The sequence below is a fragment of the Crassostrea angulata genome, chromosome 8 (assembly GCF_025612915.1).
Source record: "Crassostrea angulata isolate pt1a10 chromosome 8, ASM2561291v2, whole genome shotgun sequence".
Lineage (NCBI taxonomy): Eukaryota > Metazoa > Mollusca > Bivalvia > Ostreida > Ostreidae > Magallana > Magallana angulata.
The window spans coordinates 50,804,213-50,831,922 of NC_069118.1; the positions used below are offsets into that span (position 1 = coordinate 50,804,213).

Below are 27,710 nucleotides of genomic sequence, written 5' to 3' on the forward strand. Positions count from 1 at the left end.
CATGAAATTCCTAATCCGTGGGGGGGGGGGGGGGGGGGGGGGGGGGGGGGGGGGGGGGAGAAGTTCACTTTGACTCCTCATTTCCTTAATTTCCTTATTTTCATATCAATTTTTTACTTACTTCCAAAAAAGTGGGGGGGGGGCCAACTCCGTTATAATTCATTTTTTTATATGTAAATTTTAAAAAATTGGTTGCTGCGAGAAAAAGTGGGGGGGCCAGGCCCCCCCTGGCCCCCCCTGATGCTACGTGCCTGTATATAGAGGGGTTAGGGGTGGGGAGTGGGGTCGGACCCCACTCCCACCCTGAGCCGCACTGTCAAAGACAATTTTCCCTAGAAATTTTTCTGGATCCGCGCATGAAGGTGTCTATTTATTTTTCCAACGCCCACTCTTGCATGCTATTGAATTTCAACAGTGAACTGACAAACAAAATTAATGTGACTGACACAAAAGCATATTTGCATGATTTGGTGAAAGATATTGCGTGCAAAAGGAAGTATATTCATTGTCAATTGAACCAGGGACGTATATACTTAGTATATACGTCCCTGATTGAACCAAGTGCATTTCTAAAATGTATCACCTGTATCAGTGCAATTTCGGCTTGGGCGACCTTTAAAGTTTAATTTTGCGAATTTTTTAATGAATTTGGACAATTTGATGAGAACGCAGGGCGAGATTTTTACGAACGACTTAATTTAACATGACGTCACGCGTCATCGACATTTCCTGTCGTATGGATTAACAGTGAAACCGACTTCAGAGAGTGGGGAGACGTTTATCATATACATAGACATATTACGGGAATTTTTGTGCAAAGTCTTCATAAGTCTTTTAATAGTTGAAGATAAAGACCATTTATTAGTTGGAATAGCTGTCTGTAAAGATACGTAAGTATTTTAAAGAGTACGGGGTATTGTGCATCAGAGACATGTCTCTGTTGTGCCAGTTGTGCATTGAGAAAAGTTGCAATTATCATACCCAATACATCCTCTTGATTTAGATTCATTGCTTGAAATTATTTTATGCTATTCAAAAATAGCTTGATAAAGCTATTATATAAACGGTGTGACAAGTTTTGTTTTTGTAAATAGCTGAACAAATTGCGATTTTTTTTTTCATTCAGTGCTTATGAATTTCATATGTTCATGTATTGAAATTTTTGCTACTTTTAAGTATTTAAAAGATCGGTTCCTTGATGTTAATGTTTCTAATTTCACACTAATTTGTTAACAGCTGGTTAAGACATCGGTGAAACAAGTCGTATTTCTTGATTTAAACACATTTAAAACTTAAGTGGTTTGCACATAGTCAATTATTTTCATTAAAATTACTTTTAATTAAAACCTTGGAAAGTTTTTAATTTGAGTTTAGGAGCAATAAACATAGACGAGCATCAGTCATTAAATGATCGTGTTAAAATTGTCAAATATAATGGCTGCCAATGAGCTGGAATAATAGTTTTTAGCCCCTAGTACCACTGATTCATCTTTCATTTTTCACTGATTTTCTTATATATGTGTGTAATGTGTTTTATGTATATATGTGCACACACACACAGTACCATCAACGCGGATCCCGTATTTTCCACGCACCCCCACGGTCCAAATTGCAACGCGGTTTAAAACAGGGGTCTCAGGTAAAACCGCGTACCCCCGCGGTTGGGTCGTCCAGCAAATCAACACCGCTGCGGTCTTGACGATAAATTAGAGGTGAAAAAAGGATCGGACTGAAACACGAGTTATCTCCCTCGACTAAAAAAATAATAGACAGCTACTCGTAACTACATGTATACATGTATATAATTTCATGTAGTGGAACTATTTAAAATAACATATGATGGATTTTTAAAATGTTGAATTTATTGCATGTGTTTGATTAAAATCATTCATCAATTCTATTTCATTTATTAGTTAAATTAATTGAAAGGATTACTCCACTGTTAAGAATTCATTCAATTACAGGTGACACATTAATGTCTGGCAGTCAAGATTTATTAAAAACTACATGTAATGAACACTTATTATAGGAACAATATGTCACTCAAACTTAGATTTTTTGGGTGCGTCTTTTAACCCCAAGGAACCCCAAGGAAACCCCAAGGAACCCCAAGGAACCTCAAGGATACCCCAAGGAACCCCAATGACAAAAATTAATAAATTTTAATACTCAAGGGGTCTTATTGGACTTCAAGGGTCACCTCTTAGTACCCCAAGGGTACCCCAAGGAACCCCAAGGATACCCGTAAGAACCCCATGGAACCCAAACGATAAAGTTATTAACCAGTGATACCCTAGGGTCTCATTCAAATCAAAGGCTTACCCCAAGGTACCCTAGTGATAGAAATTAATAACTATTTATACCCAAGGGGTCTCATTTGAATCCAGGGGTCACCTTGTAGTACCCTAAGGATACCCCAAGGAACCCCAAGTAAACTCATAAGAACCCCAAGTAACCCCAATAATAGAAATTAGTAACTAGTGATACCCCAGGAGTCTCATTATACCCCTATACCCCCACAAATGAAGTTTAGGGGGGTATATTGGTTTCACCCTGTCCGTCCGTCTGTCCGTCTCTCTGTAGATGCAACTTTGTCCCCCCTATAGACTTTTTTAATTACTGCATGGAACAGTCTGAAAATTTATACATATGTTGATCACCATCTGAAGATGTGCACCTGTAATTTTTTTAGGATCAGACAAGATTTAATGATTTTATGACAGTTTTCATTTTCTTTATTCTATATATTGTTCACTGATGTTGAAAAGTAAGGGAGGTAATCCTTACAGATTTTATTAATTAATTTATAGCATTAAAACAGCCTAAAATATATTTATATAAATACATTCAAATGGAGGTTTTTTTGTCTTTATGCGTTAACTAAATTTATCTTTTATAAGGCCTAACAAAAAAAATGGTTTGTTTCCGCTTTCATGCTGAAAAAAAGTAGGGTCGGTCGGTCGGAAATTTTTTTTTTTTTCAAATATTTTTTTTCCCTTTAATATTGCATTATCCATACATGACGGTTAGATACTGACACTGCTGAATGGTGTAAAATGAAAAATACTTTTAATATCATTCCTGGCCTTAAGAAAACACAAAAATGATATTATATATCAGATACTTCCTCTGCCAACGATGAGAGCATTATTAAAACCTACAACACATGGAAACATACAGCCATTTTGAAACAAAATGTTTGAGTTACACTGATTTGAGAAGAGTAACTGCTTCAAGCGTTTTTGTGACCAAAATTTTGAGTAATTTTTTTTTTCCAAATCGGATAAAAACGGAAATAAACGATTTTCCATCAAAAATCCTTTAAAAAAGTTTTGAGTCGGGGGGTAAAAGCTAGGGTCGGTCGGGAAAGCGGAAACAAACACTTTTTTTTTTTAGGCCTAAGTATTCTATCAACTGACAATGCAGAATTTTTGTTTGTCAATGATAAATTCTTAGGAACTGGCTGAATTCATTTGTCCCAAGGGGGCCATTATCTGAGCCATGGTTTAGATGGAGCATGTGTGTATGGAAAATTGATAATCTGTAAGGTGTATCAAGAGTTATAAATCTGTATGATTAGGGTATCTTTTGGAGTTCCTTGGGATTTATGTGGGGTTCCCTAGGGTTTATAGAGGTTTTTAGAGGCGTGTCTGGGATACCAATGAGTCCCCAGTGGTATCAAGAATTTTTAATTTTAATTATTAGGCTATATCCTTGGGGTTCCATTGGGTTCTATGGGGTATCAAGTTTTATGAATCTGTATTATAAGGGTATCCTTTGAGTTCCTTGGGGTATCCATGGGGTTCCGTGGGATACCTAATGGTGTCTTGGATATCAAAAAGCCCCAGGGTGTATCCAGAGATATAAAATTGTGTTATTAGGGTATCCTTGGGGTTCATTTGGGTATCAAAAGTTATATTACTGGGTATCCTTGGAGTTCCTTGAGGTATTCATAGGGTGTGTCAGGGATAACAATGGGGTATCTGTATTATTACTATTAGAGTACTATTAGGGTATCCTTTAGGTTTCTTGGGGTACCCATGGGGTTCCCTGGGATACCTTGTGATTTGTCTAGGATATCAAAGAGACCCAAAAATTATCAAGAGATATCCTTGATATATAACTCTCTTGATATCCTTGGAATTCCGTAGGATATCAAGAGTTATAAAATTTATATAACCAATACATGTATAAGAGTATCCCTAGAGTTCCTTGGGGTATCCGTGGGTTTTGTCTGAGATACCAATGAGTCCCCAGGGTTATCAAGAGTTTTAAATTTGTATTACAACGTATTACGGTATCCTTGGGGTTCTATGGAGTATCAAGATTTATGATTCTGTATTATTAGGGTATTCTTGGAGTTCCTTGGGATATCCCTGGGGTTCCCTGGGATTCTTAGAGGTGTATCTGGAATACCAATGAGTCCCCAGGGTTATCAAGAGTTTTACATTTGTATTACAATGTATTACGGTACCCTTGGGGTTTTATGGAGTATTAAGAGTTATGATTCTGTATTATTAGGGTATTCTTGGAGTTCCTTGGGATATCCCTGGGGTTCCTTGGGATTCCTAGAGGTGTATCTGGAATACCAGTGAGTCCCCAGGGGTAACAAGAGTTTAAAATTTGTATTATTAGGGTATCCTTGAGGTTCCTTGGGGTTCTATGGTGTATCAGGAGTTATAAATCTGTATTATTAGGTTATCTTTGGGGTTCCTTGGGGTATAATTGGGGTATCAATGGTAAGGGGTGACCCTTGTACTCTAATGAGACCCACTTGGGTATCAATAGTTATTCATTTCTATCATTGGGGTGTCATTGGGGTTCCTTGGGGTATCCTTGAGGTTCCTTGGGGTTCCTTGGGGTTAAAAGACGTGCCGGATTTTTTTACATGGTGACAATTGTGTAACATGGTATTTTTTTTTTAGTAAAGAAATTGTAGAGTGTCATGTCTCACAAAGGTGACAGAAAGTTGCAATTTTTTAAAATCTAAATCTAATTTAAATAACAGTTATTATTCAGGTCCTTAACATATCTTTTAGATTAGAAAAACATGTGGTAGGCTTACTTAATCAGGTCTGCAATCTGGATCTATTACACAGATGTATTAATAACATCTATAAAAGTAGGATAGACAGAGATAGTGAATGCACAATTCTGGTTGCTAATATTTTGAGACGGCCATTGCAGTACAATTTATCTATCAACGGACTAAGAGCAATATAATTTCTGCTTAATATGCTCATACAATTATTTTCATTTGTTTGAAAAATGTAGTAAACAAACAAAAGAAGCGTTTCTGTATAATGGCGATGTATTGAATTATGATAGCCAATGTTCTTCCTGTATAAAATGTGACAAAATTCCGTTGGGGTGTATAGTAATAGGGTCGTATATATGAGTCAATGATAGTTTTTCACAAACAATTTTTATAGGAAAAATGTGCATATAATATTCGGCAAATTACTGTTAACACATGTCAGAGAAAGATGATATACAAACAAACAAAGCTTTGTATTCAGCATGCTTTAATGGTCTTAATCTTAAAATGCTCTTTAATATAGCTACAATCTCGGCAAGTTTTCTACAAATATACAGTACTGTACATGGTTGAAACTGTAACATGGCTTTGTCCATGATCATTTCAACAATGTTGTATAGATTAGTGTTGTTACATAGTTGCCGACTATCGAAAAATCGTCGCTGAAGGCAGCAAGTTGGCAACAATCAATAGTAAGTTTTTATCATCGATAGTCGCGAAAATTCAGTCACGTGACACTCTAACGGATGACCTTTTACTGCGTAGCAATATCCTTAAAAAGACTAAAGTATTATCAGAGATATAAATAACTTGTTATTAATGTCTCTGGTATTATATACAGTGGCCAACCTAGGGGGCGACCTGCTCGGTAACTTCGCCGGAATTTCCAACGAAAGAGAAGTTAAAGTCGCACTTTATTCTGAGTTTACGATCTTGTTAATTTAACCCAAATGCAATAAAATGATAATTATCAAATTCATAAGACGTTTTTATAAGCTCAGTTAGACCCTGTTGTGATGAGTAACTTGCAACTGTCTTATCTTCATGTGTTATAAAAATAGGTGATACTGTGCATTGAAAATTACAATCGATGTTTTTTACATTTCATGACATTATTACAATTAAGTTTGATACTTGTAATTAGTTAATAATACTGCCAAATTATTGCTAAAATAATCATAAAACGTTTGTTTACAGTTGTCTTCAAAATTAAACAGATCTGCTACATAACGGTTGTAATTGGGTTAAGGGTTGCACTAAATATACCTCCAAAACACAAAAAAGTACATGGACTGATTTTATTTGTCATTTAAGGATTACGTTCACTCAGGGTTTGAGATTTCAAAAAATATTTTTACAAAGTTCAATATCTGAAGTCCAAAGTTGTTTTAAAAAAACAAAATAACAACGTTATTAACAAATATCGATATTGATATCCATGATTTGTTTATTTGAGGAAGATATGCTCCGACAAAGGTAGATTAATATTAAAACAGAGGAAATTCAGACGAATTTTTTCATTTTCTTTTTTTCTCTTAAAAACTTTCTGTTGTGATGTAATTGCAAAGGTTAAGTTTCTATATGTTTTTTCATATCATTTTACATATTTTATGGTTGTATTTACTCGTCAATAATTTTATATCACTGGCTGGCACGCGATTGGAAAAATCTTTAAAATACATGAAATCGATTCAAGATAAAATATCTCGAAATTTTGATCATTAATCTTATATAATGTTAATGTCAACAAAATACAGACAACAAAAACAGTTTTAGACAGTCAATGGTTTGGAGTTCCTATTAGTGAGTTTTTTGTAAAACTCGATCAAAAATGGGTACAATTTTGGAAATTGATAGAGGAAATTCGGACGAAATTAAACTTAAAATATGAGCTTAAAACAATTCAGTTAAATATAAAATTAGTAAAGTTATTCGTATTTTATCATTTCCCAACCTACAAATTGTTTTATTTATTTTTAATAATTACAAAATAAAGAAAACCTTGAAAATGGTGGACAATTTTGACAAATTTTGACAATTTTTTCAAAAAAAATTCAGAGGTCTGACATTAGCAGAAAAAGTAGGTCATTGACCTAGTCATTTGAAAGTGAAAAAAAGCACCACAAGTGTGGGACTACAATGTAGAATAAGTAGTTTTTCGTTCCTATTAGTGGATTTTTTTTCGCCCTTGAGTAAATGTAATAAGAAGAAGTGCAAAACATTAATATATAAAATGTGTGAATGTATCAGATCAATTAAATTTAACAAACTGGATAAGGTTTTACAAATTTTAGAAGTGTTATTGTCCCCCGCCGCAAGGCGGAGCGGGGACATAGAAATGCCGGGTGTCCGTCTGTGTGTCCGTGTGTCCGTCCGTCATACTTTTTTGTAAGCGCTCTCATGCCTACAAATTTCGACGGATTTTCATTGAATTTATACCAATCTTTATACCACTATTACCTTGGTCAGGTTCGAAAATCAGCATTGGTCGATATTTTTTGTTGGAGTTATTGGTTTTGACCACAATAATGACTCTGTTTTATCCAAAAATTGACCTTGTAAGCGCTCTCATGCCTACAAATTTTGACGGATTTTCATTAAATTTATAGCAAATGTTTTTACTACTAATACTTTGGTCAAGTTCGAAAATCAGCATTGGTCGATACTTTTTGTTGGAGTTATGGGACTTTGACCACAATAATGACTCTACATTTTATCCAAAAATTGACCTTGTAAGCCCCCTCATGCCTACAAATTTTGATGGATTTACATGAAATTTATACCAAATGTTTATACCACTAATACCTTGGTCAAGTTCCTAAATCAGCCTTGGTCGATACTAGTATACTGCTTGACCGGCGGGGGACCCAGGAATTCTATTCTTGTTTTTATTAATATCTTGCTTCTAATCCAATATCAATTAAAATTTTGCCCTATGTTGGCCTCTAAGTATAATATTAAATTCATTTGAAAATAAGTTAATTAAAAAAAATATTTATATATAAATTTAAAAAAGGTATTTTCTTTTATGCTGGTATCTTTCACTCTTTGACAAAATGGAAAAAAAATTTGTGCTGGAATTTGAAAGTTTACATAATCGATTTTATAATTGATTGTGAGCTGCCGATTCAATTTGATAATCGATAGTAAAATTGTTCCGATTTTATAACACCAGTAGAGATGTTGTTTAAGTTACAAGCGATATTTTATTATGTATTAAAGCGTCTCCGGGATATAACATATGAAACCTAAACTTTAAACCAATATGATGGATGCATAATTTTGTTTTGATTTGTAAATTTTAGAGCAGAGCCATTTTTCTGCCTTGTAACCCAGGAGGAGTACTTATTAATATCAAAGAGAACACGTGTAGAAAATCAAGGTTGCTGTGAAGGTGTGAACAGCTATAAGGTGAGCACTAACAAATCAATTTTTTAAAGATTTTTAGCAAATTATTGTTTAGATGGAACAAAAAGGGGCATGGTCACAATTTTGGACAATATTTAGTTTTCTGTTTTTAATTATTTTTAGCTCACCTGAGCTGAAAGCTCAATGTTAGCTTTGTCTGTTGTCTGTCTGTCAGTAAACTTCATTTTCAATATCTTCTCCATAACCACTGGGCCAATTTCAACCAAAGTCTCTCTTAGGGAAAGGGGATTCAAAGTTGAGAAAATTAAGGATCTCTCTCTTTTCAAAGGGAGATAATTAAGATTTATTGAAAAATTTTGAGAAATTGTTAAAAATCTTCTTCTCAAAAAATATTTGAACAGGAAAGCTGAAACTTATGTGGAAGCATCCTCAGGTAGTGTAGATTTAAAGTTGTGAAAATCATGGCCCCCTGGGTAGGTTGGGGGCCACAATGGGGGGTTGAACTTTTAAATATGAATATATAGAATAAATCTCCAAAAATCTTCTTCTCATAAACTAACCAGCCAGGAAAGCTGAACCTTGTGTGGTGCATCCTCAGGTAGAGTAAATTCAAATTAGTTCAAATCATGATCCCGGTGGGGGGGGGGGGGGGGGGGGGGGGGGGGGGTTCAAAATTGGGAAGAGACAAAAATTTAGATAGGAATATAGTATCTTTAGTGAAAGCAACCTCTGATAAGGCCAAAAAAAAATATTCCTGTTTCCTGTCACTTGACCAAAAAAATTAGGGTAGGTAGGTAGGAAAAATAAATTATTTTTAAAAACTTGGAGCATGTGTGTAATAATGAGAGAGATGTATATTCCCAGTGTTCATAAATACCCGTAGATGATTTAAAATTTCCAAAGGTCTTTGTATTGTTGATGCATGTAATGTATAGAAAACAACAGGCAAAGAAAAAAATAGATTAATTTTTTAATTAAAAATAAAAACTGATATTATTTGCAAAATTTTAATCTACGTGTATGAATGTATTTATCCTTTTCTGGATAAATATTTTTGTATTGTATTAGGCCAAAAAAAAAAATATTCCTGTTTCCTGTCACTTGACCAAAAAAATTAGGGTAGGTAGGTAGGAAAAAAATTTTATTTTTAAAAAATATTTTATTTTTAAAAACTTGGAGCATGTGTGTAATAATGAGAGAGATGTATATTCCCAGTGTTCAGTATGTAAATAGATGATTTAAAATTTCCAAAGGTCTTTGTATTGTTGATGCATGTAATGCATAGAAAACAACAGGCAAAGAAAAAAAAATAGATTAATTTTTTAATTAAAAATAAAAACTAATATTATTTGCAAAATTTAATCTACGTGTATTGAATGTATTTATCCTTTTCTGGATAAATATTTTTGTATTGTATTAGCTTAATGTCAATATCAACATGATTAATTAAATCACTCTCTGTACTTCCATGTATTTGGGGTATTAGTCCAACCCTTTGACCCACTTACTACCGTACGTTATGTAGAGGATCTGTTTAATTCTCAAGATAATATAGAAAGCAGTTTTATGATAATTTTAACATTTATTGCAGTTATTAACCAATATCAGGTTATTGACTAACTGTAAAATCAGGATTTAAAGTAATAAACATTGTTTTTGTAATTTCCAATATACAGTATGTTGTTACATCACCCGTATTTATAACCCCTGAAGGTAAGATAGTCGCAAGTTATTCACCTCAAGGTATAATTATGCAGTAAAAATGTAGATTAATTTTCTATCATTCTTTCGCCAGTGAGGTTAATTTACACGATTATGAACTCAGAAGACTTGGTCATTTTCACTTCTCTTTCTGAGGAAATTCTGGTGAAGTTACCGATCACCACCATGATCACAAAAAAACTTTTAGGGTCGGAGGGTAAAAGATAGGGTCGGTTGGGCGACAGGAAACAGGAATAATTTTTTTTTTGGCCTAATGTAGATTCAAATTTGTTCAAATCAAAATCTCTAGGAGTAAAGTGGAACCACATTGAGGATCCAATTTCTACAAAGGAAAATGTTTTAATATATGCAAGCATTTTGATATACTTCGTCAGAACTTCCGAAGTGGTCACCTTTCGTATGCGGTCATTTTATTTCATCCCGATAAAAAATCCTATATTGTTGCCCTCTAAAGAGCGGTCAATTGTCTAAAGCAGTCATCATATTTTGATCTGAAACTGTACAGTTAACATGTATTAGGCAGCTATTTTGGTCGGTCACATGATTTATACCAAAGGATTTTAAACATGGCTTCCGAATTTCAGGTAATAAATGTAAACAATAATTATACGCCTGAGGTGAGACAACCCAAATTAATCGATGTACTTATAATACATTGTACATAATTGGTAGATAAAATAGATACGAATGTGAATCAAGTAAATTGTTTAAACATGTATTAACAATATTTGATTTATAAACATGAATGAAATAGGTGTCAAAAATGTCCATGGCCAGGCAAGAGAAAAATGCTCGATTTAATGATATGATTTTGACTTCAAATACAGTCTGTTAAAAAATAAATTGTTGATTTGTATTAACAGTGTTTGTTTTTCTAAATATATTGTACTAATGAAAATAGTTAGTGTTATTACTGTGAAAATGTCAGTGACAAGGTTTTACCACGTAAAGACTTTTTTCAATAATTTAAAAAATATAAACAATTGCATGCACAATGCATTGTTATGTATTTGTACTTATTTGTGAATATAATAGATACTCAATAAAAAAAATTCAATTACTTTATCTATCATTTTGATACATTATGCTAAATATCAAGTATATAATAAAAGAAATAATCCAATAATTGTTTTAGTAAGGTATTTGATGATGGCAGATTCGTTAGTCTCTATTCAAAGGTCACCTCTGTTAAGCGGTCCCTTTGGGTGCCTCCCGCAAGTAACTGCTTAATACAAGTTTGACTGTATTGCTGATTCTTTAAAATTGTTTAGAATCATCTATGACCCCTGGATTAAATTCTTGGGACTCGCAAGAGGTTTAGAGTTTGATGAAGGTTTATACTACATGTATATATAAACAATTGTTTGGGATGTTTTTGAGAACTGCATAGCTCAACGTGTGATATGGCTATAAAATCATCCTGTTTTAAAAGGGACCTGATTATAAACATAAGAATATCCTGGGGGAAAAATAGATTTTTATTTATACAGGATCTACATGTTTTATACTACTTGGCTGATAGTGTGTATTGTGACTCCATTTAGGTGATTTTATGATGCCTATTGATTTCAGGTGAGCGATGTGGCCTATAGGCCTCTTGTTAATGTGTACATTACTTAAGAATGGTATTTCTCACGGTCATCCAAAATTAGCCATTAAGTTATAATCATGATACAGACGTAACAATCCCTTGTTTCATATGAACAAAGCCCATGCTATGCTTTGTATACTATGTTTATATTTATGCTCTAGAGAAGATGTACTGTTTTACTTTTTATGCCCCTCCCATGAAATGGTTGGGGTATATAGTGTTACCCTGTTTCTTTATTCCATCCTTCTTTCATCGTTCACTTTCTGATCATTATCTAAACATCCATTGCACACATTTTAAGTGAAATTATATATATATATATATATATATATATATATATATATATATATATATATATATATATATATATATATATATGGATGTATGTTATGAATATACATGTTGAGTTCGAAGTTGGTTGGTCTGATGATTTTTGACAGAGTTATGCCTCTTGAACTTCGTTCGAAAAAAAATGGGAAATTCACTTTCCAATCATTAATTCAACAACCGTTGCACACAATCAACTCAGATTTGGAATATGAATGTATCTTATGAATATATAGGTTGAGTTCAAATTTGGGTTTGGTCTGATGATTTTTGACAGTGTTATGCCTCTTGTACTTTCCGATTATAATCTCAACAACTGTTGCACACATTGAACTCAGATTTGGAATATAGATGTATCTTATAAATATATTGAGTTCGAATTTCGTATTAACCAAAAACTGTAATGCTAATTTGATCAGAATTAAGGCAATTGTTGCTCAGGTGAGCAATGTGGCCCCTGGTCCTCTTGTTTTTAAAATTAAAACCTTTTTTATGATCAGCATTTACGATGATTTAAAATCCAAGATGTAGAATGAGAACATTTCAGGTGGACACAATAGTTCGAATTTCGTATTTTCCAAAAACTGTAATGCTAATTTGATCAGAATTAAGGCAATTGTAGCTCAGGTGAGCGATGTGGCCCCTGGTCCTCTTGTTTTTAAAATTAAAACCTTTTTTATGATCAGCGTTTACGATGATTTAAAATCCAAGATATAGAATGAGATCATTTCAGGTGGACACAATAGTGTTTTTGAAAATGAACAAGGAATTGTACCCGTGAAAAGATGAAAACTAAATAGTGGTAAATACCTGGTATTTTCTGATACATAATTGATAATTGAACAGAATGTTCATAACTTACTACTGCTTTGATTGTTTTAATAGTAATAACACTCTGCTGAATAACGGTTACTGTGTATACCTGCAAAGCTAAATGTCTTTATTAAAATACAAAACTTAAATTGACTAATTGTGATATTTACCGTTTTTTCCTTTTTAAATTAAGTCAATCCTGTTAATAGGGTAAAGAAGCCTGTTTTTAGCAAAAAAAATTTTTTTAAAGTATAAATAGGTTGACTGTGAAGACTTGATAAAAAAAAATTACTGCAAGTTTGAATGAATAAATGGTTTATAACCATTTAAACAGGAGCTTGGACTTTGGGTAGTTGTGTCAAACAGCAATGTGACGTAGGCCTGTCTATTTCATTGTTTGCCATTGAGCCATGGCTCTTTGAAATCAACACAATTTGTCCGGCAATTTAGCTAAGACTACGCAAACGGTGTATATTTCTCTTGAAACAGCTTTATTCTTAACTTGTTTTGACACAAGAAGTAGGTAGCTTCATACTTCTGAAAGTCCAAGGTCTTGTTAAAATGGTTCTAAACCAATAACGTTATGATACATGTATTAGCTAGCCTTATATCTTATTTTACAGTTTTAAAGGAAAATAAAATTCATTCCTAAATTCACACCTTGTAAGAAAATGTCTAAATTGCATTAAAATTTTCAAACAAATTTGTTCTGTACGGCCGGATTAATTTAAATTGTTTGTTTATTGCTTCCCTGCCATATGTGCAAACTGGTGTTAACCGGGAGATAGCAACCTAGCCTGACATCATGAATACGGTATCACATGCAACCTTGTGTCTTTGGTGTTGATTGAGTCTAAAGTAACATATGAATTAGTTCACCGCAGATTTCATTTCACCCACTAATGTTACTATCCATGTATTCATTGTAATTATTTCTTAAGATTTTTGGATATATCCTATTGTATGGTGCAAACAGTTTTGGATTTATTTTATTTTCCATCAACTGATTGGAATTAAAATGTTCCCATGCAAATGAGAGCCTGCCATTGCTGAAAGTAATTCTTATATCGGTGCCGATGATGAAAAGTGGGAAAAATTCAGGGAGAATTTGAAAATTGGCAAAAAAAAAGTTTAATGGTGAGGGTAAAAAATAGGGACGGTCAGGTGACCGGAACCACAGATAATTTGCTATTATGGCGTCCAGCGAAGCTCGAAAGCCATCTAGGGATCGTACGTCCGGAAGTTGCCAACATTTTTAGGAGCCAAACAACTCAAATGAGTGCAAAGTTTTCTTATGTGTTTGAAGAAAAATAGATGACATACTTCAATTTTCAGCAGAACTATTCATCAACAAAACAAGTTTGCAGATTCAAAATGGTTGCCGTCTTTGAAAATGTTCACATTTTATTGAAAACAATATGTCTCGGTTTCAGCGGATGAATACACTAGCACTGAGACACATGCGATAGCTGGGCTTACATACTCAATTTGGTTATGAAATGTACCAGCCTGCAAAATAGATTATTTTGTATCCATATCGAAAATTGACAATGCACAAATGTTTGATCTTGTAGAAACAAAACTTCCTAATCGAGCGATAAGTACATCTAGAACCAAAAGTTATTTTAAACCAACTAGTGAACAACTTTCAATTTGTAAACAACGTGAATGGGTGCTTTCTTTTATCTACCCCTGATCTTTTCGGCCCGTGTCATTTGAACCCTTGTGAATTTTAGATGAAATTGATAATAAGAGACAGAGTGGTTATCAACAGTATACAATATATAGAATTAAACTCAATCATAATTTTAATATTTATTTCCATATAAATAGAAAAAAAATTCAAAAAATTTTAACTCCTAAGATATTTCTAAACTTAAATTTTCAATTGAAAATTCAAAACTTTTTAAGAATTAGGTGAGCAAATTTGTAATGAATTGTAATTTTATTAGTTATGTGATAAAAAACAATTTCTATTTTTTTTTCTAAGTTGACTTAAATGTATTTTTTTTTTTAAATTGATTTAATACTGATAATTTATGAAAAAAATACCAGCTTTTGAACTTGGTCATTTTTGGCAAAATATTGCATATGGGGTACTCCATTTCACTGGATATGGGTTGACATGGATTATGGATACAGTTCGCATATAAAAAGAAAACCCTGTTTGCTGTCACATTGACAGCTTTCACTTGTTTAAAAAATTATTTAGGTTTTTACTCTTCAAATTAACTTTTAACTCGACGCCATTGTGGCCTTTCAGGCCTGTGATTTGGCCTTATGACTTATTTAGGTAAAAAAAAAATTGGTAATGTCTTAATTCCTAATTGACCATTTGTCAAATGATTGCAGTAGCTATGCCATAATGCTTGTTGACTGTTATTTACATGTTTGAATTTTGTTTGGGTTTTTTTTAATATTAAAGATGCCAAAGAGAAAGTCATTGACTGGAAGAAAAGAGCGAGAGAAACGCAAGTTGATGAAAAGGCAACAGAGACAGGATGACATCCCTCAAGATGAGATTAGATCAGAGTCTCCTGCTGACTTAGGTCCTCCTGGGCAAGGTTTGATTGGGTTACCTCCTGTTAAGGAAAAACCCATGGCCAGGGTGCAGGCCTCTCCTTGTGAGAGAATGCACTCGGCCCCGAGGTTGTCACCTCCTCGGGGAAGTCGTCTGATTGTCAAAAAGGACAAGGTAGCATCCCCTGACTCCCCAGCGTGGGTTTGTACTCCACCGAGAGTACCTGAATCAGACATCTGGATGATGTCAGGTTCAGCAGGTCAGGCGCAGCTGATACCTTCCAAGGGGGAAGAGGTCAGCAGGGCATTAAAAAAAGATGAAAGGCACATAGAGGAATATAACAAAGACAATATAGAGGAAAACAAAGGCAATATAAAGAAAAACAAAGGCAATATAATAAAAAACAAAGGCAATATAAAAGAAAACAGAGACAATATAAAGAAAAACAAAGGCAATATAAAGGAAAACAAAGGCAATATAAAGGAAAACAAAGACAATATCAAGGAAAAGAAAGCTAGTACTGCACAAGTTACTAGTAGAACAAGTGGTGATAAATGTTCAAAAAATTTCAATTTGTCTGTACAAGGTTCATTTCATCAGGGTGATCCGATGTTTGGTGAAAATGCTGGAACCCAGTGCGTAGCAAATTCTTTAACAGCATTGGCATATCATAAATTGAAGAATTGTGAAGAATGGCAATCTGAAGATATGAACAAAATATTGGCAACAGGAGACGAGATGTATTCCTATCTACAGTGTAGTTCAACAATTGCAAACAGATATCTTTTGGTAAATGAATTGCCTCAGTTTTTTGAATGCTTTGGTAGAATGTTTGAGTTTAAAGCAAATGAGTCTTTACCAAGTGTGATTAACTTGGCAGATGTAGTGCTGAATTATGATGACTTCAATGCCTATCAGGTATTAGATGCACTTCAAATAGCTTTTGATGACAATGATGGTTGTTTTGTGTGCTTTGGTGGAAATACATTTTTGATTGGGAAATGCCACAGTAATTTTTTTACATTTGATTCCCACTCAAGGTCATCTGAAGGATTTCAAAGTGTTAACGGTAGAAGTACACGAGTATTGTATGAATCAGTACAAGATGTATGCAAACATATCTTGTCTCTGGCTAAATCAATGGGTTATTCTCAAGCAGTTGAATGTGAAATAACTGGAGTGCAATGCTCAATTAGACAGCTTTCATTGGGTATAAAAGATGGTATTGAAAGACAAATGCAAATAAGTGATGAAGAAGATGAACTGAACAAATCTGCAGAGTTTCAATGCAATATTAGTAGTACCGATTTCAAAGATGCTGATGAGGTAGAATTTGTTGGGAGTGAGCAGCATCAGATTAGATTTTTACCTCTTTCTGATGATCAGAAGAAAACACATTGTGAAATCTTAAGAATACCATATTCAATGCAGAAATGTGAAAATCAAAATCAGTATGGACAAGAAATAACAGTGCCAATGACCAGTGTACCAGTTGAGCCAGATGGAAATTGTTTCTTTAGAGCAATCTCATTCTGTTTAACAGGAAAGCAAGACTATCATCACACGATACGTTTAGCAGTATGTCATCATCTGTTGGAAAATGAGTTGCTTTTTACATCATTCTTAAGGCCAGGTCAAACTTCTATAGAGAGCCACATTTTCTCGTCAGGCATGAGGATGGATGGACAATGGGCAACTGAAATAGAGATTCTTGCACTGTCGCATTTACTGAAAACCGAAATTGTTACATACTCATTGAATAAATGGGTAACGTTTTCTGGATTAATGGTAGAATCAGAAAAAAACATGACATCATTGGGAGGCATTTATTTGGATCATAAGAATCAGAATCATTATAATGTTGTTACATCTGTTACTTTGGAAGAAAATGTGTCAGTGACAACATCACAGAAACTATCAGGTTTGAAAGAAAACAGTAGGAAATTTGCAGATAGAAACCGAAAGAGACAACAACGAGAATCTGTTTCATTGCAAAATGAAAGATACAAAGTTCAAAAGTCAGATGTTACTGCTGAAGAAAAAAACTTGCAGAAGAAAAACATGAAGTACAAGACGGACTTAGAATTCAAAAGAAAATGCATTGTAGATGCAAAGAAAAGATACAGAGATGATGAACACTATCGTGATAATTTAAAACAAATCAGTGTTGAAAGATATAAAATAAACCAGCTACACAGAGAAAATGTGAAAGAAAAAAGTAAACAAAAGTATGAAAGAAATGAGCTACACAGAGAAGGAGTCAAAGAAAGAAGCAGACAGAAGTATAAAACAGATCAGTCATTCAAAGAGGAAGTTAAACAAAGAAGCACACAGAAGTATAAAACAGATCAGCCATTCAAAGAGGAAGTCAAACAAAGAAGCACACAGAAGTATAAAACAGATCAGTCATTCAAAGAGGAAGTCAAACAAAGAAGCAGAGAGAAGTATAAAACAGATCAGTCATTCAAAGAGGAAGTCAAACAAAGAAGCAGAGAGAAGTATAAAACAGATCAGTCATTCAAAGAGGAAGTCAAACAAAGAAGCACACAGAAGTATAAAACAGATAAACAGCATAAAGAAAATGTAATAACAGCCAGTAAAGTTAAATATCATTCCAATGCAGAAACAAAGATACAGATAAAGGCTTCTGTGCAAAAACAAAGAAAAGCACTGCACAAAATGCTTGAGAATACTGATGAAGTGGTGAAATCCTTTAAAGATTGCATAAAACATGGACCGGAATACACATGTTGCTGCTGCCATCGTCTTTTGTTTGAAAACCAGGTACAAGGATGTTCACTTCAAATGTATGAAAAAAGTATTAAAGCAGTTCAAGTTGCAAATTTGTGCATTGATAAGAAATATGTTCATAGTTGTACATCTGCATGTTCTGAGAATTGTCCCAAATCACGTACCTGGATTTGTTTTACATGCCATAGAAAAATTCTCAGTGGAAATGTTCCTGCTGAAGCAGCTTTTAACAAAATGTGTTTGGAAGATATTCCACCAGAGCTAAATAGCTTAAATACTCTAGAACAGCATCTTATTGCTCTACATATACCTTTCATGAAAGTGACAATGCTTCCAAAAGGTGGCCAACAAAATATACATGGACCTGTTGTATGTGTGCCATCAAACATAAAGAAAACAAGCAGTTTGCCTTTGGATGGAAATGAAAATCTTTTGTTACGAGTTAAGCTCAAGCGAAAGTTGTCTTACAAGGGATATTATGAATATCAGTTCGTAAACCCAAATCACATTAGAATAGCTCTCAATTATTTGAAAGAAAACAATCAGTGGTATCATGATGTTGAAATCAACACAACATGGGAGAACGATAATGACCAAAGTACATTGTTCAGGCATTCGGAAGCTTTTGACAATGAAGAAATAGTTGAAGAACAGAACAATGAAATTGAAGAAGTTGCTACAGATACTTGTTTACAACCTGTTGATATTGCTCAAGAAGTCCTAGATCACTACTTTGACGATGTTTATAATATAGCTCCAGGTGAAGGACAAAATCCAGTAAGAATGTTGCAAGAGGAGGGCAATGAAGCAAAGACATTTCCTCACTTATTTCCTACTGGAAAATATTCATGGAATGAAAGTCGAGATGTAAGGATAACACTTTCTCGATATTTTAACAACAGGTTGATGAATGCAGATAATAGATTTGCAAAGGATACTAATTACATTTTTTTTTGTCAATACCTATCTGAATTGAATCAGGTCATTGAGAAAACACAAATTTCAATTCGCAAATCTGTGTCAAAACTTGATGGAGGGATACCAGTCACTACAGAAATGTTACAAAATCCTGTTGTACTTGCAAAACTGCTCAGGAGTGATGAAGCCCTGCGATTTATGCAACCAATTAGAGGAACACCTGCATATTGGTCAACTGCACAAAAAGATCTTTTTGCAATGCTTCGACAACTTGGAATTCCAACATGGTTCTGTTCTTTTTCTGCTGCAGAATTCAGGTGGAATGAAATATTGAGTTCAATTATGCTACAAATGAATGACAACAGAAATCCCTCCGATTTAGATTGGACTGAGAAAAGTGAAATTTTGAGAAGCAATCCTGTTACAGTTGGAAGAATGTTTGAACATAGGTTCCATGTTTTCCAGAAAAATGTAATAATGTCCCCAGCAAAACCAATCGGAGATATTGTAGATTATTTTGTAAGAGTTGAGTTTCAGCAGAGAGGTTCTCCTCATATGCATTGCTTGTACTGGGTTGAGAATGCCCCAAAATTAGATGAAGACAGTGAAGAGAGTATTTGTCAGTTTATTGATAGGTATATCACATGTGCTCTACCATCAGAAGACACTGACCAAGAACTTAGACAAACTGTACTAGATGTGCAACAACATAGCAAAAGTCACTCAAAATCATGTAGAAAAAAAGGAACAGAGTGTAGGTTCAATTTCCCTAGACCACCATCTGAACGTTCATTCATTTCAAGACAATTGGAACAAAATTTGGATGATTCAAGTAATGAATTAAGTTGTGCACAGGCAAAGGAGATTTTGTTGAAGGTATGGAATGAAGTAACTGATGATGCTAATACGTGTAGAACAACAGAGGAAATATTCAGCAATGTAGAGCTATCACAGGATTTATATGAAAACGCACACAGAGTATTGGCCTCTAAAACTACATGTATTTTGAAACGAAATCCAACAGAAATGTGGACTAATCAATACAATCCATGCCTCCTCAAAAGCTGGGATGCTAACATGGACATACAATATGTATTGGACCCTTTCAGCTGCATAGTCTATATTATATCGTATATTTCAAAATCTGAAAGGGAAATGGGAATGTTACTAAAGCAAACAAAAATAGAGGCAGCCGAAGGAAATTTGAGTGCACATGACACCATTAAGAGAGTAGGTTCAGCTTATCTAAATCACAGAGAAGTGAGTGCACAGGAAGCAGTTTACAGGGTCTGTAATCTTAAAATGAAGGAGAGTTCAAGAAAAGTCAATTTCATTCCTGTGGGAGAAAATCCAACTCGACTGAGTAAGCCTCTTCAGCAAATAACAAAAAACAAGAAAGTCAAAGTTGGTGAAAATGATGTGATTGCGGACGATGATGATGATGAAGAAAACAGTTTATGGATGACAAATATTGTGGAAAGGTATGAAAACCGACCTCAATTAAATCTTTTCAATGAAATGTGTCTTGCTGAATTCTGTTCAGAATACAGAGTACTTAGTAAATCTGAGATTCCAAAGGGCAAAAAGGAAGGTGTATATGAATTGAGAAATGGAAAGGGTTACATTCAAAAGAGAAGCAGAGGGAAGCCAGCTGTTATACGATACCCAAGATTTAGTCGAGACAATGCACCTGAAAAATTTTATCAGTGTCGTCTACAACTTTTCCTTCCATACTGCAATCTGAATCAGTTGAAACCACCTGGATTTGATTTGTACCAGACTTTTTATGAGAATGGATATGTCAAAGTAAATTCAAACAAAATTTTAGACAAAGTGAAAAGCATTGTGGATAGCAATCATAATTACTTCTCAAAAAATGAGGATGATATTGAAAATGCTCAGGATGCTTTTGAAATGCTTGGCGAACCAGAAGATGCATGGGCAAATTTATGTCCAGAATCAGAATTAAACCGAAGAGAATGTTTGAATGAAAAATCAATCTCAAAGGAACAGGTGAATACAGAATCAGAAGTCACACACGAAGTTGAAAGTAGTGGTTCTGAAGACATTATTTATCATTTGAGAGAAACTCAGAACACTAGAAAAGAGATGCTTCCCTTACTGCGAAGTCTGAATGAGAGACAGAGGCAGATATTTTATGCTGTTCATGAGTGGTGTATTAAGAAAATGTCTGGAGAGATTGTAGAACCTATGCACATTTTTATAACTGGAGGAGCAGGGACAGGAAAAAGCCATCTCATAAAGACAATACACTATGAAGCATCTCGTCTCTTTGAAAAAACTTTGCCTTCCCCAAATGCAATATCTGTGATTCTGACAGCTTTTACAGGAACAGCAGCATTCAATATTGGAGGAAATACCATTCATCATGTTTTTTCTTTAACAAAAGCTTTACCAATTCCATATCAACCCCTGAAGGAACAAAGTTTATGTGGAATAAGAACAAGATTAGAGCATTTGCAGATTTTAGTCATTGATGAGGTTTCCATGGTGTACAAAAGACTACTGTTTTACATTCATGAACGACTTGTCCAAATCAAAAAATGTAAAAAGCCCTTTGGTGGTGTATCTGTTATTGCAGTAGGAGATTTTTATCAACTTCCACCAGTCAAACAACGAAAAGATGAGAGGTTGTATAAAGAAAATGGTTCATATCCAATTGATTACTGGCTTGATTTTTTTAAAATTGTTGAGTTGGATGAAATAATGCGACAAAGAGAGGATAAAGCATTTGCAACTGTTTTGAATTCACTGCGCATTAGAACGTCTGAAGAACTTATATCAGAGGAAGCTTTGACAACACTTCAAGAATGCATTAGAGAAGGACCGGATGATGTTCTACATGTTTATTCTACAAACCAAGAAGCAAATGAATACAATCTCAAAATGTTGCATAGTAATTGTGAAGAACTAATAGAAGTGCAAGCGGATGATTATCAGAAAGACAAGACAACAGGAAAATTAACTTTACGTGATAAACCGTTAACTAGTACCCGAGCTGATGGCCTCTCTGCTTTATTACTTTTAGCCGTGAATGCAAGAGTAATGCTAACGCGAAATGTTAGTGTTGAGGATGGACTAGTAAATGGTGCAATGGGATATATTTCAAATTTTGTGTTTAAAAGCAAACAGCCTGTAAATGCAGTAGAAGTAATTGAAGTCATCTTTGATAGTTCAAGTATTGGTAAAATCCAGGGGAAGATGACACCCAATGGGAATGTGGTCCCAATTAAAAGAGTGGAAGAAGAGATAAATGAAAAAAATATAAAGAGTATTGTCAGACATCAGTTTCCACTGAAACTCTCATGGGCATGTACAGCACATAAAGTTCAAGGCATGACTTCCAAGAGTGTTGTTGTCAATTTAGATCGCACTTTTTCTCCTGGGCAAGCATATGTAGCAATCAGTCGTGTAACTTCAAAAGATGGTCTATTCATTGAGACCAATGATGAAAGTGTCTTGCAGAGAAAAATTTATGCTGATTTAGATGTAAAATTAGCTCTTAATAGTATGGAGAGATACATTTTAGATGAGGACTGGATATGCAATCTGACAAAATGTGGAAATTACAAAACAATTCTTTTGTTCAATGTTCAGAGTTTGAGAGGACACTTTCAGGAGATTAATTGTGACAACAGATTAATGAAAGCTGATTTTGTTTGTTTAACAGAAACATGGTTGAAAGAAGAGGAGGATGTTCAAGATATTGAAATTTCAGGCTTTGATTTTCACCATGTTGTTCGAAAGCAGTGTTATGATGATAGCGAAGATCTTATGTCAAAACTGAAAAAAGCAAAAGGTGGTGGAGTTGGAGTGTACAAAAAGAAAACAAAGGAGACAATCTTGATCAATGCTTTGGAATACAAGAATATAGAGGGAATAACTATAGAAATACATCCGGAGGACATTGCGATCATTACACTCTACCGGCCAAGTTTACTGCCTGTGAAAAATTTTCTTGACAGGTTACAAAAAGTGGTGGATTTTTATAAGAGACGTTATTGCAACTTGATTATTATAGGTGACATGAATGAGGATGCCAAAATGCAAGGACCCATACAGAGTTTCTTAGAATCAATGGGACTTATGCAGATGGTGCATTTTTACACAACAGAGGGTGGAACAATATTAGATCATGTATATGTAACTGACCGTCTAAAAACCTGTGTACACAAAGTGTCATTGTATTTCAGTTATCACGAAGCTCTTGAAATTCATGTGAGAACTAAATAAAAAAAGGTTCAGATCGATTTGAGTTCACATTTTTTATACTAGGGATTTTTTTTTGCCTGATGAAAAATGAATTTAATTGATATATGATTACTGGTAGATACATTGGTTTTTTTTGTAAGCCATAGTCTTCACAAGATTAGCTAATCTTCAATATTAAAAAAAATAATATGTTGCCTTTTCAATTTATAAGAATTTTTACTTAATACCTATAGTGAAAGATGACATTATATATTATTCAGATGAGATGTTTAATTATCTATGTAAAGTGGATTTTTATATATAAGAGTGCAGTGCTGAATTTATGAGATAATGAGAATCAAATTGATACTGTGTCTACTATATTACATATCAGTAGTTATTGTTTTCATTGTTGTTTTTACAGATCTCTTCTGAGACACTGGTTATATTTGCATCAACATCCAATGCCTACAGAAATCCTAACAGTATGTGAAATGTACATAAAGTGAAGAACTGAAGAATATCTACAATTTGAAGGTAATAATGTCACAAAAATTTTGAATAATGAATTGATTTACATTTCAAATTGCTGAGACTTTCAGAAACTGTATTTGCAATTAATTTAAAAGGAAAAGTTCATGATATACATTGTATTCTCTGTATTTAATACATATCTGCACAACATGTTTATACATCTTGCTAGTAAATTCATTTAATATTTCAATATTTTTAATAAAGAAATCAGAGTTTAATACTTTAAGTAACGAAATCTTACTTTAGTTGTCAGTGAAAGATAACTTAAGAATATGGGCAAATGAAGTGAGTCAAATGCCAGTAGTAGTGCAACAATTTAATGGAGATGAATTTCAATGATGACAATTTTTTTTTCCATATTTCATCAAACGGTTTAATATTTAATATTTGATCAATTTGCAAAAAGTAAAAAAAAAAAATTAAATATTTGATTTGCTATTGAAATACCATTTACCCACCAATGTGGACAAAAAGGGTCATTTTCTAAAAACACCATTTTTTCACCTTACTGGGTTTTAGCTTAATATTAACCAAATTTAGCATAAAAATATACACTTTATGGTCAATCAAAAAGTGATACACTTTTACGGTAAATACTTTTATGACACAAAATTTATATTTTTCCAAGAAAAAGCTAAGTTTATTTATATCATTAGGAGTTGTGTTTGCATAGTGGTTAGTATTTTAAAAATGTGATACTCAGGATTGTTATTGCTAGTGTTCAAACGCCTCAAAAGTCTTGTTTTTTTTTCATTAAATAATTTTTGACAGGAAAAGTTTTCTTTAGAAAAGTTTTGTCTGGCATAATGTCATGAATTTGACCCACGAGATTCTACTCTTAATACTAAATTCAGAAATTAGATATGATTTTTATTTATGGTATCTGAAGGCATTCTTGCACATGATGTTCGCCTGACACATTTTCAAGGCAACATATACTTAACATATGCTTATACCTAAGGCCACAATTAATTTTTAGATTCTCATTCACGCCCACCCCTCTGAAATTAGCCAGCCCCGTTGCATTTTATTTCATTTTGAAAAAAAAAATCATTTGAAAAAAAAAAATGGGCTCAGTATAGAAGAAATTCAAAACATTTTAATGGCTGCCTAAACATGTGGATTACTGTTTGATTCCAGTCATGTTTGTTATCAGAAGGATACAAATGTCTTCATGCATTAACAGTTAAGTTCAAATAAAATGTAATTTAAAGATTACAAGTGGATTTGTGTACATATATTAGCATTAGCAATTTAAAAAGAATAGAGTTGTTGTTCTTTCCAGAACATGAATGGTGAAAAAGATGGTTTTTAAAAAATATCTTAAAAATCCGCTCACCCGCCCTATAATTTTTTGCAAATTAGGATGAGAATCTAAATATTAATTTTATGTGGCCTAACTTGAGGTTTTTTAAAAATTAGGGAGTATGTAAAAATTTAATTTAATGAGACCGATTTGTGGTTTTTTATTGTTTTTTGTCTTGTTTGTTTGTTTGTTTTGGGGTTTTTTTCCCACAAAAACTACAATTGCAAAACTTTTTATTTTTGAGCCATATATATTTAACAGAAACTCAAAGTTATTCGGAAAGTTTTAAGAAAATTGACCTCCTCGATTTTTTTTTTTTGAAACCTGATTTCAAAATTTCGATGCAAATTAAAAAATACTATTATACCAATTTTCATCACATAGTAATATGTCATAAGTAACATCATTTTCTACCTAACATATAAAAAATACAAAATTGTACTGTCTGATGTTTAGTGGAGACCATCTCAAAATATTAAAATTTTGCTACATGTATATATATCACCCCTGCAATGTTATTGTCATCTAAATTTGGACCACGTGGTTTTATTTGACCCTTTTTTAAGATAGGAATTTATTAGTGTACCTATATCAGTGGTGTTCATATTGCAACGATTTTGATTTCTGATAATTTATGAAAATAAATACCAGCTTTTGAAGTTGGTCATTTATTGGCAAAACATTGCATATAGTGTACCCCTATTGTACAGATAACTTTTCCTACTTTTTTCAATAGGAAGTTGTTGTTTTGCAGATCAATTGTTCATATATCACAAGTGTGCATATTGCTGGGATTTAGATTTCTGATAATTTAGGAAAAAATACCACCTTTTGAACTTAGTCATTTTTTGGCAAACAATTGCGTATGGGTACTCCATTTCTCTGGATACAGTAGGTATAGTGTTTATTAATTCAGGGTGACATGGACATACAGTTCACATAAAAGAAAACCTGGTTTGCTGTCACATTGACAGCTTTTGACTTCTTACAATCGGTCAGACAACAAAATAGTGCCATTAACCAAAATATATTTGCAGAGTGTATTGAAGTAAAGGATTTAATTTGTTTGATGTACACCCTTACCAGGACTTTTACTTTCATTTTCAGAGTTTTTCAATACAGACGCAATTTGCCAGACAATGAATCTGATTTCACATCACCAAATTTTAACAAGAGAGAGACAATATGATGAGCTTTCATTCAAGGGGTCCCTTTTTGCTGAATGAAAATTAGGGCCTGAGCTATGAACCCTAATGTTCACATAACAGCCAAGAAAAAGCATTACTGGACTGCATATTAATTTAAAACTTCTATATTGATGATGACATTTAATTTTTCATTGAAACATCTCTTTTTATTTATTACATGAAAAGTAAAGGTAGGTATTGCTGTGCTTGTGAAGCATGGTTATATTTTCTGACACAAAAATATGATTAGATTGTAAATGTACAGAAATCACAAGTAGCCCTTTCCATATATTTATACCTTGCATAATCAGTTGTGGAGGGTATGATAATTTTTACCTGTCAATCATTCAGTCTTTGGTCCTTTTTAGCTCACCTGAGCTAAAAACTCAAGTGAGCTTTTCTGATCACATTTTGTGTCGTCTGTCTGTCTGTCCGTCTGTAAACTTTTTACAGTTTCGACATCTTCTCAAGAACTACTGGTCCAATTTCAACCAAACTTGACACAAATCACCCTTAGGCAAAGGCGGTTCAAAGGGCCAGGCCTTTTTTCAAGGGGAGATATAGAAATTTTTGAGAAATCTTTAAAAATCTTCTTCTCATAAACTAACCAGCCAGGAAAGCTGAAACTTGTTTAGAAGCATCCTCAGGTAGTGTAGATTGAAAGTTGTGAAAATTAGGACCCCTCGTGGTCGGATGCGGCCACTATAGGGGGAGGAGGGGCAAATTTTTACATTAGAATGTATAGAGTAAATCTTCTTCATTAACTAATCAGCCAGGAAAGCTGAAACTTGTGTGGAAGCATCCTCATGTAGTGTACATTCAAAGTTGTAAAAATCATGATCCCTAGTGGTAGGATGGGGCCACAATTGGGGGGGGGGCGGGCGAAGTTTTACATAGATTATATATAGAGTAAATCTTTTAAAAAATTCTCAGAAATTAATCAGGCAGGAAAACTGAAACTTGTGAGGAAGCATTTTCAGGTAGTGTAGATTCGAAGTTGGATTTCATTTTTACAGGATCTACACTGTACATTGTCCAGATAGTTTGTATCATGACTCCATTAACGATCTCTGATCATCAGCAAAGTTATAACTCTAAAGTATCCAGATTTCTTTTATTCGTACCATAAATCTGACTTGTATACATAAAGACAATTTTAGTTTAGTATACTACTGCTAGTATAACCATTAGTTACACAACTGCATGCTTGGCGTAGTGGAGCCACGGAGCACTCCCACTTATATACATCTTGGTATAGAGTTCGAGCCAATCGATGCACCGGAATGTTTTTTTAACTCAACTTGTTTCTTTATTCCATTATATCCATCGTAGGCAAATTTACAATAACTTTGTAAAATCCATTGACACTCTCTAAAAAATTCATTTTTTATCATTTCATTTATTAAGGTTGAAGGAAAAAT

At 33.6% G+C, this 27,710-nt stretch overlaps 1 long non-coding RNA gene and 1 pseudogene across 1 annotated transcript; one reads left to right on the top strand and one right to left on the bottom strand.

Annotated features, from left to right (window-relative positions):
• Nucleotides 1-27,710, bottom strand: part of LOC128161072 (uncharacterized) — a 44,935-nt pseudogene that overhangs the window by 11,486 nt on the left and 5,739 nt on the right.
• On the top strand, nt 750-27,154 carry LOC128159747 (uncharacterized). The gene is made up of 4 exons (XR_008240177.1): nt 750-890; nt 8,344-8,449; nt 23,687-23,799; nt 26,210-27,154. It is a non-coding gene; the product is annotated as an uncharacterized LOC128159747 (long non-coding RNA).